This window comes from Triturus cristatus, chromosome 11, assembly GCF_964204655.1.
Source record: "Triturus cristatus chromosome 11, aTriCri1.1, whole genome shotgun sequence".
Classification (NCBI taxonomy): domain Eukaryota; kingdom Metazoa; phylum Chordata; class Amphibia; order Caudata; family Salamandridae; genus Triturus; species Triturus cristatus.
In genome coordinates this window covers 315,759,427-315,773,779 of record NC_140594.1, presented here as the reverse complement: position 1 = coordinate 315,773,779, position 14,353 = coordinate 315,759,427, and the positions used below count along the sequence as shown (strand labels likewise).

The 14,353-nt window shown below is 47.7% G+C and overlaps 1 protein-coding gene across 1 annotated transcript in view; it reads right to left on the bottom strand.

The window, feature by feature from the left end:
- The window catches only part of FBXW8 (F-box and WD repeat domain containing 8), a 698,699-nt gene that overhangs the window by 34,350 nt on the left and 649,996 nt on the right, over nt 1-14,353 (bottom strand). The gene's annotated exons all lie outside the window — the stretch shown is intronic.

The window sequence follows — 14,353 nt, the reverse complement described above, 5'->3', positions numbered from 1 at the left end:
CAGTTGCACATCTGACCACCACTGATTTACATTAGTAAGAGGCTTCCACTCCAGTAACTCCAGCAGAAGCCCATCGCCCCCACTGTGAGGACGTGGATACGGTGTTGAGAATGAGGGAACAGCAAGTTCGCCAGCAAGGACTCCATCCTAAATGTAAAAGTAGAGGCGGCACATTCAGGATGGTGACTTGTCAGACCAATGGAACAGGAGACCAAGAAATACTATGAAGGCAATCAGTGGCTGAAGTGGGCAGTGTCTGAGGGGTACATCATGCCTATTCTTTTTTTAATTTAAGAAAAACTGTTTACCTACTTTTTGTAAAATGACAACAGTCCCAGGAGTGTTAATTCAGAGGGCTGAAATGCTTCCGATAAAGTGTAAGGCAGGGAGTCTTCTGTGCTGTCAAACCAAAGGAGGGCCAGACAGCTAAACAAGCCTTCTTGCCAGGGTGCTGCTTCCCAGAAAGAAATGTAAATGTGCACAACTGCATAATCGACAAATGTAGACGGTGCTTGGAAGCAGGTATTGGCTTTAATTGATAGAATCACTTGAAGCTTTCGTATGACACAGATGTATTCTTTTTGAGTGGTTTACAAGGGGTTACAAGCTGAGCTGTGAAGTGCGTGCTTTTAAAGGACAGTCATTAAATAAAATTGCGTTATGGACAGTCTGGGTATTACTAAAATCTATATTTAGGAAGCACTTTTTTATCTTAAACCTTTTAGTGCATTTTGTAGCAGTCTATCTTAGACTGTGTGTAATGCAAGCTTAAAATAATGACTTGCATATTAACAGTGCTTTCTGTCAGAGACTGGGACATCATAGCACTAAACATACACAAGTCACTATTATCCACTGTACCAACCAGATTCCAAGTCTGTGGCTTTCAGGTTACACACACAGACCTCTGAAGAATAATAACTAATAGAGGTTTCATAATGTACGATAGTGCATTTCTCACTGATTATCTTAAGATGCATTTAGTTTTCATTTAAGCTGTGCCTTATTTTATATGTAATTACCTGAAGGTGAAAGACAGAATACTTGTTTTTTTTAGCCACGCCTTTGACCCGGCTCCTATGCTCACTCACCCCACACCCTTTGCACACTGCGTCACCGTTCCCACAGTTTTTAAGTCTCGCCGTGGCAGCACATGCGCTTTGTCTTCAAGGCATGCTGTTTCTAGAATGTGGGATTCAAGCACCTCCCACATTTTCATTGGTTCCTGTCGCTGTCCCTCATAAATGCCTGCTTTTGTTTTGTGAATATGCTTAATAGTCCCTCCTTTGGGACCCTGCAACCTCCCATAAGGACTGTCCCTGTTAAATGTGCTATTACTCTTCAGGTTATTTAGGATACTTTGAGAGCACTCAGTTTTTGTTGGCCTGCCTCTGCTCGTGTTAGGTGTTCTGTATACTTTGTGTTCCTGGCTGCTTCCTTTGTTTCAACTTTGCTCCTCACTTAATCTCCCTGTGCCATCCTACCCCTTCACCCCTCCTACAACACTCCTTGCCCTCTCCCAGCATCCTCCTCTAAAGTCACTGCTTGTATTTAAATTCTGAATAGCTTGCTCTATCGTGTTTTTAGCTGCTATTTGCATGCCTTTATCTTGTCTTTGAAATAGTCCCAAGACACATGATCCTGTAAGCGTTCAACAAGGGAATTCAACTATTGCCGTAGCAATGATTGGCATCTGAAATGTTGTTTTCCTTCCGATATTTGTTAGAATTTGCCTTTGCTTAATTTTATTTGTGACAGGGAGAGTTGACGCCGAGACTCTAACCTGGTACCCCAGTCCCACAGTCGGCCGCCCTGACAATTATGCCACACCCTCTGTCGTTGTGCGAAGCATGAGGTTAGTCTCTAGACATATTAAGTACAAAGATCCCGCCATTGCGAGCTCTGGAATGGGTTGTACATTTCAACGCTCCTCAATGCAGCACCCTAGACACAATATTGCATGCCGCACCAGGGCAAAAAATACCCTGATTTTCATTGGCCTATTGACTTCCCTACACCTCGCACTTCCAAAAAAAATCATCTGTGAGCAGTACAAACTTTGAAGAAGCTTCAGTAATGTGTTATTATTTTAATTTTAGTTGTAGAATATGAAAGTCTGTACGTGTTTGTTAACGGTCTGAATATACAGTGTCTCTGTCTAGATTATTTTGTTCCAGGGAGCTTACTGAATGCGCTCTTGTCCAAGATGGCAATTAGGTGTTTCCATTACAAGTCCCTTCCTTATATCGATTGCCTCCCAATGCTGTCTAGGAAGTGCCTCCTGATCTGCGAGACGTTGATCCGATCTCTCCCAGCGCTTCCTGCACTGAGATGCCCGAACTATCCATCCCTGTTGGTTCTTCTATCCACAAGTATGGCGAAAAAGCTTGGTTCTTCAAAGGGGGAAAGGCCAAGGACCTCTTTGGCCTCAAGAAGGCATCTGTGAGCGAGGTAGAAGCAGGGGGCTGCCGTGAAGTCTCTAGAAGCTTGAGCCGCAAGTGTAGGTTCTTAAATTGTCATTCATTGATTTGGAACTTCCAGGGACGTGAAACTAAAAGCACATTCAAACTTGAAAGCTCATGTGAGATACTCGCCTCGACTGCTGTGAATCATGTAGTATTGCGCAATCCCCGAGGTTAGTCCAATTACTGACGGCGCACCGATAACTAAGGTTGCGCATCCTGTATAATGTGGCAGCCATGGGAGAGCACCAATGCAGCTGGAGCACCAGGGCTGTCCCCTGAAATTGCCTTCGCTTCCAGATACAGGCGTATCTTTACATCGTCTTCTACTGCTTTATGTGTTAAGCTGCACTTCCACCCACACCTCTTCCCTTGACTGCCAGCGACCCCATGCACAGAACAGGATGGCTTTTATGCTGTCAGAGTCTGTTTTTCTTACGTATAAATTAAGATTCTGGACAGTCAATCAGTTTTCATCCTTTCCTTTTCTCAAAAAATACTTCTAAAATTGTGTGTTTGTTTCCAGTTATTTGCTAATAGATGTTATACAGGAACTGCGCACTAACCTTGTTTAGGGGCATGCAGTGCTTAATGGCAGTTTAATTTACAAACATCAGCCAACAGTCACCCGAGTGGCAGGAAAGGAGAAAAGTGAGACATTTCAAAACAACACAGAGGAGTCCCAACTCATCGAAACTACGGAAACACAGGAGTTAATATAATATTCTTTTGAATTGGTTGGGTCAGCATTTACATCTTGCTATTTCCTCCACACTGCTGTACTATGGCAAAAGCAGGCTAATATTCCTTATGGCGCTTTTAATTCATAAATTTCAGGTTTTTAAGCACAGACGGCCTGAAGGATAGTGACCCTGGGAGGTCGGGTCTACTGCAGATGTCACGGCTACTGCTAGAACACACCCGGGTCCAAATTAAGAGGGTGTATCCTTTTATTGGTTGTACACAAGCAGCCTACTGGACAGTGCAGTTCAGTCGCAAGAAAAACAAGCATTTGCAATGCAAATTGGTCTTGCGTTTGTGAGAATTAGAGGTATTGGCATTACACAATGTCTTTTACCTACCAAATGAGTGAAAGAGGAAAGAAGATGGAAACAGAAGGGATGCTAGAGAAAGGAGGAAAATGAAATGGAGATGGAACAAATCTGAGGAAAGGGGGTGAAAAGAAAATATAGGGGAAAAAGGAAACGGCACAATAAAGATAGAACGATTAAAAAAAAGAAGTGAAGAATGCAAAAATTTCTCAAAATTAACAAATTAAATAAAGCAGAAAATAGAGACAAACAAATACAAACAGAAGAAGAAAATAATATATGAAAGCAGAGCAAAAAAGAGAAAAGCAAGATGGATTAAATGAAACAGAAAGGCGTGGAATGCCAATCCATGTTTCTAATTTCTATGAAATCCAACCTCACAGATCAACAAAACATTTCATTTCTTAAGCTTGTGCAAGCTGTACGGAGAGCAGCCTATGCACAAAATCAGCATAATAGAAAATCAATTGAAACTTTAAGGCTCATTGTTAGAAATTGGGGTCTCTAGTTGGCAAGGGTGTGCACCTTTGTCCAAATAGAGACCCTTCTTCCTAGTCAGGATAAGGGAGTTACACTCCTATAATAACCCCTGCTCACCCCCTTGGTAGCTTGGCGCAAACAGTCAGGCTTATCTTAGAGGCAGTGTGTAAAGCATTCGCACATAACCAACAGTAATACAGTGTAAGCACTACAAAAGGACACCACACCAGTTTAAAAAAATATCCAATATTTTTATATACTTAAAACAAGACCATAACGATAAAACTCCACAATATAGTACTTAAAAATCTTCAGTTGGCAAAATAACCTTGTAAAACAGTTCCTTGATGTCGATAGCTCCGTCCGGGGCTATCACGGCATCGTGAGCAAACAAATCCAAACAGTTCTGGCTGACCGCGGCGTCGCGGGCCAGCTACGGTGTCGGGAAGACCCGCAAACAGTACCTTTCAGAAATGCAGGGCCTCGATGATCTCTCGTTGAGGTTTCTGAAAACACGGCGTCCGTAGGCGCCAGTTCCGGAGGTTGGTGCAGGAGTCATCGGGGCCTCCAAGTCACACACGTTGCAGATCGAACTCCTCTTTGTTGAAGTCAGGAGCGTTGGCAGGCATTGGGTGCTACGGTGCGAAGTGTAGCGGTGCGGTGTGCGGGGCCCTCAGGTTGCGGTTCGGGCAGCGGCTCAGTAGCGGCGTCAGATGGCGTCATCGGTGAAACCAGGGTCACGGTGTGAGATGAAGGCGGTGCTCGTCACGGTGCTGGCAGGTCACAGTGCAAGCAGCAGCGTCGTCGTTGCGGAAGGACTGTCGTTGGCTGATGACCTGGAGTCGATGGCACCGGCGTCGGTAGGCGAAGGCTGTGGTGCAGGATTAGGGCGGTGCGTCGTGTAACTTTACTAGCAGTGCCCTCGAACCACGGTGCAAGCAGCGGCGTTGATTCCGGCGTGGAGCAACGTCGTCGGGGATACCAAGGCATTGTCGTGAAGCGAGGCGGTACGGAGTGCGGTGCCCACAGGTCGCGGTGCGAGCAGCGGCTCGGTGGCGGCGTCAGCAGGCGTCTGTGAAACCAGGGTCACGGTGCAGCATTGCGACGGTGCCCTCTGCGGTGCCTTCAGGACACATAGTCGGCAGCGGCGTCTCAGACGGCGTCGGGTTGCTTATCTTCTGTTGCAGCACAAAACACACAGTTCCCAGTGCTAAGGGCAGAAGAGCTTGAAGTCTTTGCTGTTCCTGAGACTTCTTGAACAGGGGGCAAGCTCTACCTCAAGCCCTTGGAGAAACTCACAAAAGTAGATTGCAGAAAGTTCAGTCCAATCCTTTCATTGCCCAAGACAGACAGAAGCTGCCACTACAGGCCAACACAGCAAAGCACACAGCAAAGTGGTAGTTCCTCCCCACAGCTTCTCCAGCTCTTCTTCTTGGCAGTCTTCTTGATCCAAAAGAGTTCTACAGTTCTGGGGTTTGGGCCCCAATATTTATACCACCAAATCCTTTGTTCTCTGAAGGCAGAGAGTGTCTGTACCTAGTCCAAACCAGTTCTGTGTTCTTTTTGCCAGTGCACAACTTCTTCCTTTGTCAGTGTGGTCCATGGTCATCAGACGCACCACAGGAGGTGGAGCCAGCATTGTGGAAGGCAGGCACAGCCCTATTCAGGCCCAGGTGCTACTCCTCCCATCACTACATGCAGATAGGTCTATTCAGCCCTGTGCTGACTCACTCTGTCTCCTGGAGTCTCCCCAGCCCCTGTCACTCGCAAACTGGACAGATAATACACAAGCTAGCAGAGGCAGACTGGATGGCTAGGTAAGAAAATAACTATTTTCTAAAAGTGGTATTTTCAAACACAGGATGTGAAAACCAACTTCACTAAAAGATGTATTTTATCATTCTGAGTTCAGGCATACTAAACTCTAATTTCTACCATTTTCCCTGGGTCAGTTAGGATTATAAGATGTTCTAATCAAACTGCCCATTCTGGCCTATGGGGACAGGTAGCCTTGCAATAGTGAAAACCGTAGTTGGCTGTAATTCACTATCAGGACATGCCACACACACCAGGGCATGTCCTCCCTTTCACATAAAATGCACCCTGCCCATGGGGGTACCTTGGGCCTACCTTAGGGGTGACTAACATGTAGAAAATGGAAGGTTCAGGGACTGGCAGGTGTGTGCACTTGCCAAGTCAACATGGCAGCCCCAGGCTGCACACAGACTCTGCAATGCGAGGCCAGAGTTACACTTTACGGGCTGTTTGTGTGGGTGGCACAATCCAGTGCTGCAGCCCAACAACAGCATTTGATTTATGGCCCCTGGCACTCGCAGTGCACTTTACTAGGGACTGACACATGAATCAAATAGGCCAATCATAGAAACACCAATCCAGAACACGTTTTACTACAGCACTTGCACTTTACCACTGATCAGCAGTGAGAAAAGTGTACAGAATCATTACACTAGCAAAAACAGAGTCAAAACCGGGAAGTCAGAAAGCAAAAACTCAGGGGAAACACGCCAAAAGATGCCAAGTCTAACACATGTCCCCTCCAGCTGAAAGTAGGGAGACCTACCCAACCTCCTGGGAGTTCTCTTCACTAAGGCGGAAGAACCTGGACAGACCATCTGCGTTGGTGTGTTCTGTACCAGTGTGGTGTTCCATCGTAAAGTCCATTCCTTGTAGGGAGATGGACCACCTCAGCAGTTTTGGATTTTCACCCCTCATCTGCATCAACCATCTGAGGGGCCTGTGGTCTGTCTGAACCCGGAAGTGAGTCACAAACAGGTATGGTCTCAGCTTCTTCAGTGCCCAGACCACAGCAAAAGCTTCCCTTTCTATGGCACTCCACCTCTGTTCCCTGGGGAGTAGTTTCCTGCTAAGGAAGACTACAGGCTAGTCTAGGCCCTCTTCGTTCAGTTGTGAGAGCACCGCTCCCACACCATGCTCTGAAACGTAAGTCTGCACAACAAATTCCTTGGAGAAGTCGGGTGCCTTGAGCATGGTCGCCGTGCACATGGCGGCCTTCAGGGCATCAAAAGCTTTCTGGCAGGACTCAGTCCAGATCACCTTCTTGGGCTGCTTCCTGGAAGTCAACTCTGTTAAGGGGGCAACAATGATACCAGAACACTTAAACCTCCTATAGTACCCGCTGAGACCTAAGAAGGCTCTCACCTCTGTCTGGGCTTTGGGGGGCTCCCAAGCCAGAATGGTGACAATCTTGGGTTGTAGGGGCGCCACCTGGCCACTTCCTACCTCGGTGTCCCAAGTACACCACAGAACCCTGCCCGATCTGGCACTTACTGGCCTTGATCGTGAGGCCTGCCCCTTGCAGAGCCCTCAACACTTTACTGAGGTGCTGCAAGTGTTCTTCCCAGCTGGAGCCGAACACAGCAATGTCATCCAGGTTGGCGGCACTGAAATCCTTCAGTTCAGCCAACACCTGGTTGACCAACCTCTGAAAGGTGGCTGGGGCATTCTTCAACTCAAAGGGCATCACCCAGAACTGGTAATTTCCTTCTGGGGTTGAGAATGCTGACCTCTCCTTGGCCCCATCGGTTAAGGCAATCTGCCAGTACCCAAACGTTAAATCAAACGTGCTGAGGAACCGGGCAGCTCCCAACCGATCAATGAGCTCATCAGCTCTGGGGATCGGGGTGCGCGTCAGTCCTGGTGACAGCATTGAGCCCACAGTAGTCCACACAGAACCGTAGTTCAGGAGTGGCACCGGGTGCAGCAGCCTTTGGGACCAAGACCACTGGGCTGGCCCAAGGACTGTTGGAGGGCTCAATCACCCCTAACGCCAACATCTTAGAGACCACCTCCTTGATGCTGGCCCGGACCCGGTCAGTCAACCTGTAAATCTTGTGCTTTACGGGACGGCTGTCACCAGTGTCCACATCATGGGTACACCGGTGAGTAACATCTGGGGTCAGAGAGAACAGTGGGGTGAACTGTCTCAACAACTGGCGACAGTCCCCCTGCTGCTCTGGGGTCAGTGTAGGTGAGAGAACCACACCTTCTACTGACCCATCGTGCTCCTTCGCAGACAGGTCAGGGAGAGGCTCACTCTCCTCTTCCACCCCATCATCTGTTGCCAAGAGCATGCTTACTTTGGACCTCTCGAAGTGGGGCTTGAGGTGGTACACGTGGAGGACCCGCAAAGGGTTCCTTGGAGTCCGCAAATCCACCAGATGGGTGACGTCACTTTTACGCTCCACCACCTCAAATGGTCCAGTCCACTTGTCCTGCAAGGCAAAAGGTTCCAGTCGGGCCATGACCCACACTTCTTGCACAGGTTGAATTTCTTCCTGGCTTGCATCTAGGTTCGCCTGAGCGAGTTTCCTGAAGCGGGTAGTTTGGTTTCTGAAGGCCAGCATGTAACTAAACACATCCTGGGGAGTTTTCCTGGGAGCTGCCTCCCAGCCTTCCTTCACCAGCCTCAGAGGTCCTCTGACAGGGTGGCCATACAGGAGCTCAACTGGACTGAACCCAAGAGAGACTTCTGAGGCACCTCCCTGTATGCAAAGAGAAGGCATGGCGAGAGGACGTCCCACTTATGCCGCATGGGTTCTGTTAGACCCTTAATCATGCCCTTCAAGGTCTGGTTGAATCTCTCCACCAGACCATTACCTTGTGGGTGGTAAGAGTGGTGAACTTGTAGGTTACACCACACTCCTTCCACAGGGATGTCATACTTGAATATGAAATTGGTCCCCCTGTCAGAAACCACCTCTCTGGGGAAACCTACGCGGGAAAAGATTCCCATTAACGCCCGGCCCACCACTGGCGCTGTCGTTGTCCTGAGAAGGATTACCTCCGGGTACCGGGTGGCATGGTCCACCAAGACCAGGATGTACCTGTTGCCAATGGCTGTCTTGGGATCCAGTGGCCCCACAATATCCATCCCTACCCATTCAAAGGGTGTTCCAACAACTGGAAAAGCTGGAGAGGAGCTTTAACCTTCCTCCCACTCTTGCCACTTGCCTGGCAAGTTTGGCAAGACCTGCAGTGTGCATCTGACTGCCTTTGCATTTGGGGCCAAAAGAAGTGGGTGACAAGCCTGTCAAAGGTCTTGTCCCGCCCCATATGTCTTGCCAAAGGCACGTCATGAGCCAGACGCAGTAGGAAGGTCGTGAAGCGCTGGGGTACCACCAGCACACAGGTTGACCCAGGCTCAGCAACCTTAGCCTCACTATACAGGAGACGATTCTCCCAGTAGATCAGATGTGATCCGGACTGATCACCAGCTGCCTGGTCTGCAGCCTGCCGCCGCAGACCTTCCAGAAAAGGGCACTCTTTCTGCTCCTTGCAGAATTCCTCCCTGGTGGGACCCCCTTCTTGCTGCCAATGGATCAGCTCAGAGATGTCCCCCAGCTCGGCTTCTTGTTCCCCTGTAGGCACCGGGCGTCCCCCTCAAGGTCCGCCTCCTGTGGGAACTTCAGGGGCCGGTTTCCCACGCTCCCTGCCCTTTCTCCTGGCAGGGACTTGGACCACTGTTTCAGCCTCCAAGTCCTCTTGATCTCCCTTTCTGGTTGCCATTGACCGAGTAGACCCACATGCCCACTCTGGCAACCCAAGCATCTCCAAGTGAGACCTGAGCTCAACATCCTTCCATAAGGACTGCTCCTGGTCGTTACCTAGCAGACAATCTACAGGCATGGTAGGGCTCACAACCACCCTCAAGGGACCTGAGACACCCCGCCCCCCCTCTCAAAGGGAACCTACGCTACCATACACTGGCGCTCTGAGTTGTCCACAGCAACTACTTGGAGGAATGCACCTGGGACTACCTGCTTCTCAGAGACCAGGTGACACCGGACTGAGGTCACACTGGCTCCAGTATCTCTGAGAGCCTCTACCCTTTTCCCATTGATGGTCACCCAGGTGCTGTATTTCTTTGTATTAGGGGGCACCTGGTTTCCTGGGACCATCTCACTGTCCCCTAGTGAGACGAGGGTCATTTCTGCAGGATTCCCACCCTCCTGTGGGTATCCCTCCTCCCCAAGCGCTTCACTAGCCAACACCTTGGTCTGCCCACAGGTGGGTGGCTGTGTCCCCTTGGGGCACCTGGGGTCCCCCTTCAGGTGACCCACCTGGTCACATGAAAAACACTTGCGGGGGCCGGTCTCAACAGGCTTTCCTGTAGAGACCCCTTTCTTCTTATCTCCTGGGGGATGGGAACCTTTACCCTGAGTATTAGTTTGGGGCCCTTTAAAGAACTCCTGTGCTTTACCCTTGTCCCCCCCACTTTTCTGCTGGGGACCATGCCCACATTTGGCTGAGTCACACCCAAACGCTTTCTTGTGGACCCTGGTACTCACCCACCAGTCCACCTCCACAGCAAGCTTCCTGGGGTCAGTCAGCTTACTATCAACTAGGTGCTGGCGCAGATCTGCAAAACTAGACTAGACAAGTGCTCCCACACAATCAAATTGTAGAGCCCCTGAAAATCTGTCACATTACTACCCTTCACCCAGCCATCTAGAAACCTGCAAAACATATCCATACATTCCAACCAAGTGTTGGCCTCTGACTTCTTACTGGACCTAAACGGATCCCTGTACTTCTCAGGAGTGAGACCATACCTAGTGAGAAGGGCTTCCTTCATATCAGCATAGGTGAGGTTAGGCCCCTTACCCAAAGTTCAATATTGTGATTCCTGCTCCAGGTTCCACTGCAAACAGGCTTGTACATCATGTTCATATCTGGTCACATTTGCTGTGTATTAAAAGAAGATGTCAAATGACAGGTGCTGTTTTCTGAGGGGCCTGTTTACTTTCATTCTCTGACTTAAAAGGGAGACAGGTTTGTGCAAGCTTCGCTATTTTTTGTTCCTCGTGCTTATGACATTTGAATGGCTGCGTGGGCAGTGCCGTCATAGCAGTTTTACTATTACTTTTCGCCAAGTTTTTTTCCTGTGTAATTAACACCATTTTTTCCCTGTGTAATTTCTGCAGTTTTTTCTCTGTGTAATTGCCACTGTTTTCCGGCGGTAACACCAGGTGTTATAACCATGCTACTGATGTGGTAAAACTATCAAGAAAGTTGTTTTTGCACTAAACTTTCAAAATATGCTTGCAAGAAAATGTGCGGTAATCAAACTAGCACACAATGTTTCCTTTTGCACAGAGCTCCAAATAACCATGAAAATGCTGTAGTAGAGGCTAAGAGAAGGAAAATAGACTTGAGTTTTTAAAATTAATTTTTAGGAGGAAGGGAGACGTGATGTCCTCTGCAGTATTGTTTATATAGCAGACCAAGGTGGATGACATCATCATCAAGTTGATCACAGAGCAGGCCTCAGACATACTCAATAAGAAGGTCTATGTACTTCGACAGCACTAGTTGGTCAGAAGAGGAAAAGCAAAGTCAAGCACCAAAACTGACAGCGGTATAACCCAAATCAGACTAGATTTTCATGTTATCAGGCCAATAAAGCCCTCAATTGAGAGACACATCAAAAAACATTAGTGCTCCAGTCACCATCACTCACGTGTCACAAACACTACCATTGGTCCAAGTTAAAGTCACTAAGAGCATCACTATCAGTACCTTAATTCCCACTGAACTTGAGTACCAGCTACCAGTCACCATCAGAACCACTGTTCCCAATCATTATCACTGTCCCAGATACCATGAGTGCCAGAACCGACAGCCAACATCAGCAACAGTGTCACCTTCAATAGCAGTACGTCTAGTCATCTTGCGTATCACTGCCACCGGTCACCATCGGCTCCACTGTCTCCAAACATTCTCACTGTAATCCATGCCAGAGAACATACAGTGTCATAAACAGTATCAGTACCTCCGCCAATCTTCAGTACCACTGCCATCAGCTACAATCAGAAACAGCACCTCCATCACCATCAGCCAGAATCCCCAGTCGTCATGAGTGACTGTGCCACAAATCATTACTGGTACAAGTGCTATTCATTATCTGTACCACTGCTTCTGGACCTTGTCACCATCAGAATCTGTGCCCCAAAAAACCATCAGCACCACAGTCCCAAATAATTGTCAGTGCAGGTGCCCTAGGTCACCATCACCAGTACCACAGTCACCATCACCATCAATATCAGTACTAGTGAACTCAGTGGAAGTGCCCCACCGCCAACAATACCAGTGCTTCCATCTACCAGCATTCTCAGGGTCCTCTGTCATGATCAATACCAGTACCAGTCACACTCATTATCAGTACCAATGTCCTGAGTCACCATCAGCGCCACTCCCACTAGTCTTCACCACCAGTTCTAGTGCTGCCACTCACCATCACTACTAGTGCCCCAGTCACATCTGTTCCAGTTCCCCTAGTTAACGCCATTCTCAGTGTCTTCTAATCACCATCATTAGCACTGCCTCTAGTCACTGTCACTTCCAGTGACAATCAGTTGCAGTTTCCCAGTCACCATTGGTGTCAGTGACCCCAAGTCAACATCAATAGCACTGGCTGGAGTCACTATCAGTACAATGGTTAACAGCTATTATCTGTACTGCTTCCCCTGTTCACCATCAGTTCCAGTGCTCTCAGTCATCATCACCACAAGTTTCTCCAGTCACCATCCATTCCAGTGCCCCGAGTCAAAATGAGTTGCCCTACCTCCAGCCACCATCAGCACCAGCGCCCTCAGCCACTATTAAGTACTCAACCCCATCACAATCACTATTGGTACTAGTGCCCCCATAAACCACCAGTACCAGAATTCCCATTACAATTTAGTGCCTTTGTTTATATTTTATAGATAAATAAATGCTTTCAAGTTGCTATTATAAAAATGTATTCCAGATCTATTCCCTCTTTAGAGACCAAGTTGCAGGAGATATATTTCAAGGTCGACTCTAACATACACACCCTGAGGCTGGAACTGCAGAAAAGGATTCAGAAGGGAATGTCTCTCCAAACCAACACTGGTGTATGCCATAGGTGCCAGATAAAAAGCATAGTGTATTTTAATACCAAACATTTTTGCAGTCTAATATCTTTACAATCATTTTATTTTTGGGGGATATTCTTTATTAATTTTCTGGAAATTATACAAAGAAACTAAAGCACTGATAATATGCACAGTGTTACACAAGTGGTTACAAAAGCAGCTTTGGTGGGGTGCCTCTAAGTAACAAAGATAATATTCTATAGCCAACAGTAACATTTTATACCATAGATCCTTATTTTGTTCATTACAACAATAACATTAACAACAGTGTCTGTCCAAAGAAGTCCGTTTGTGTCTGCCGTGTATCCGTCGTTTGTACTAGCCATGAGTGACCAAGCATATGTGTCCGAGTATATACTAAGGGGCGGTAGAGGGGGAGACCCTGCCCTTCATGCAAGTATGCATGTGACTCTGCCGACCCCTATCCTGGTGTTGTGTTTGCAGTTGGTAGGTAATCCCATCCTATGCTTTACGATTGCAACATGGTGTTGAAGGGGTATGAGGTAATGGTATATTTTAAGTTGCAGTTGGGTTTATTGCACTCAGTTTTGCTCCTATGGTAGTAAAATATTCTCGCCATTGCACGGGATTAGTCGATGGAGGCTGCCGTAGTTCATTAGTCAGTTGGGACTCGTGTTCTGCCACAAGTGCCCTGCGAAGGTCTAGGAGCCATGTGTGTGTAGTGGGGCCCGCTGGCGATTTCCAAGCTATGGCCAGTCTGCCTTTTGCTAATGCCAGGTCCACAAGCCTATTAAGGTTCTTACATTGGGCATTGCGCTTCGTTATTCCTAGCACAAAATGTTGGCCCTGGCCTACTATTAGGGCACCCACTGTGTCTGTCAACATCCCGGCCACATTGTTCCAAAATGTCTGGAGCCGGGGGCATTTCCAAACCATGTGGGGGAAGGTGACGTCTGTGGCTGAACACCTAGGCCAAATGTCATTGGAGGTAGGATAAATGTGTGCCAATCTGTGCGGTGTGAGATACGCGTGATGGAGGTAATTAAATTGCGTGTATTTCAGCCTGGCGTTCATGGATATGGTCTTGGGATGACTTATGCATTGTGCCCACTTCTTATCAGTGACATTAGACGACAGTGCCAAGTCCCAATATTCCATAGTGGTGATAACAAAAGTGCTGAATCGGGCTTAAGGTAATTGTAAATCACTGTGATCGCATTTTTGCCATGTCCATTTGTTAATAGAGTTCGCAATGCCTTAGATATAGTGTGTTCCGTGCATGTATTACCCCACATCTGGGAAAATTGCTGTGTCAATGTTACGTATAGTAGGAAAGTCCCTGGCGGTACACCGTAGTCGTCCACCAGCTTCGCAAAGTCGCATAAATTTGAGTTTACAAATAGGTCCCCCCAAATATCTAGTCCAACCACTCGCCATGTTTCAAGTTCAGGGCGCTTGT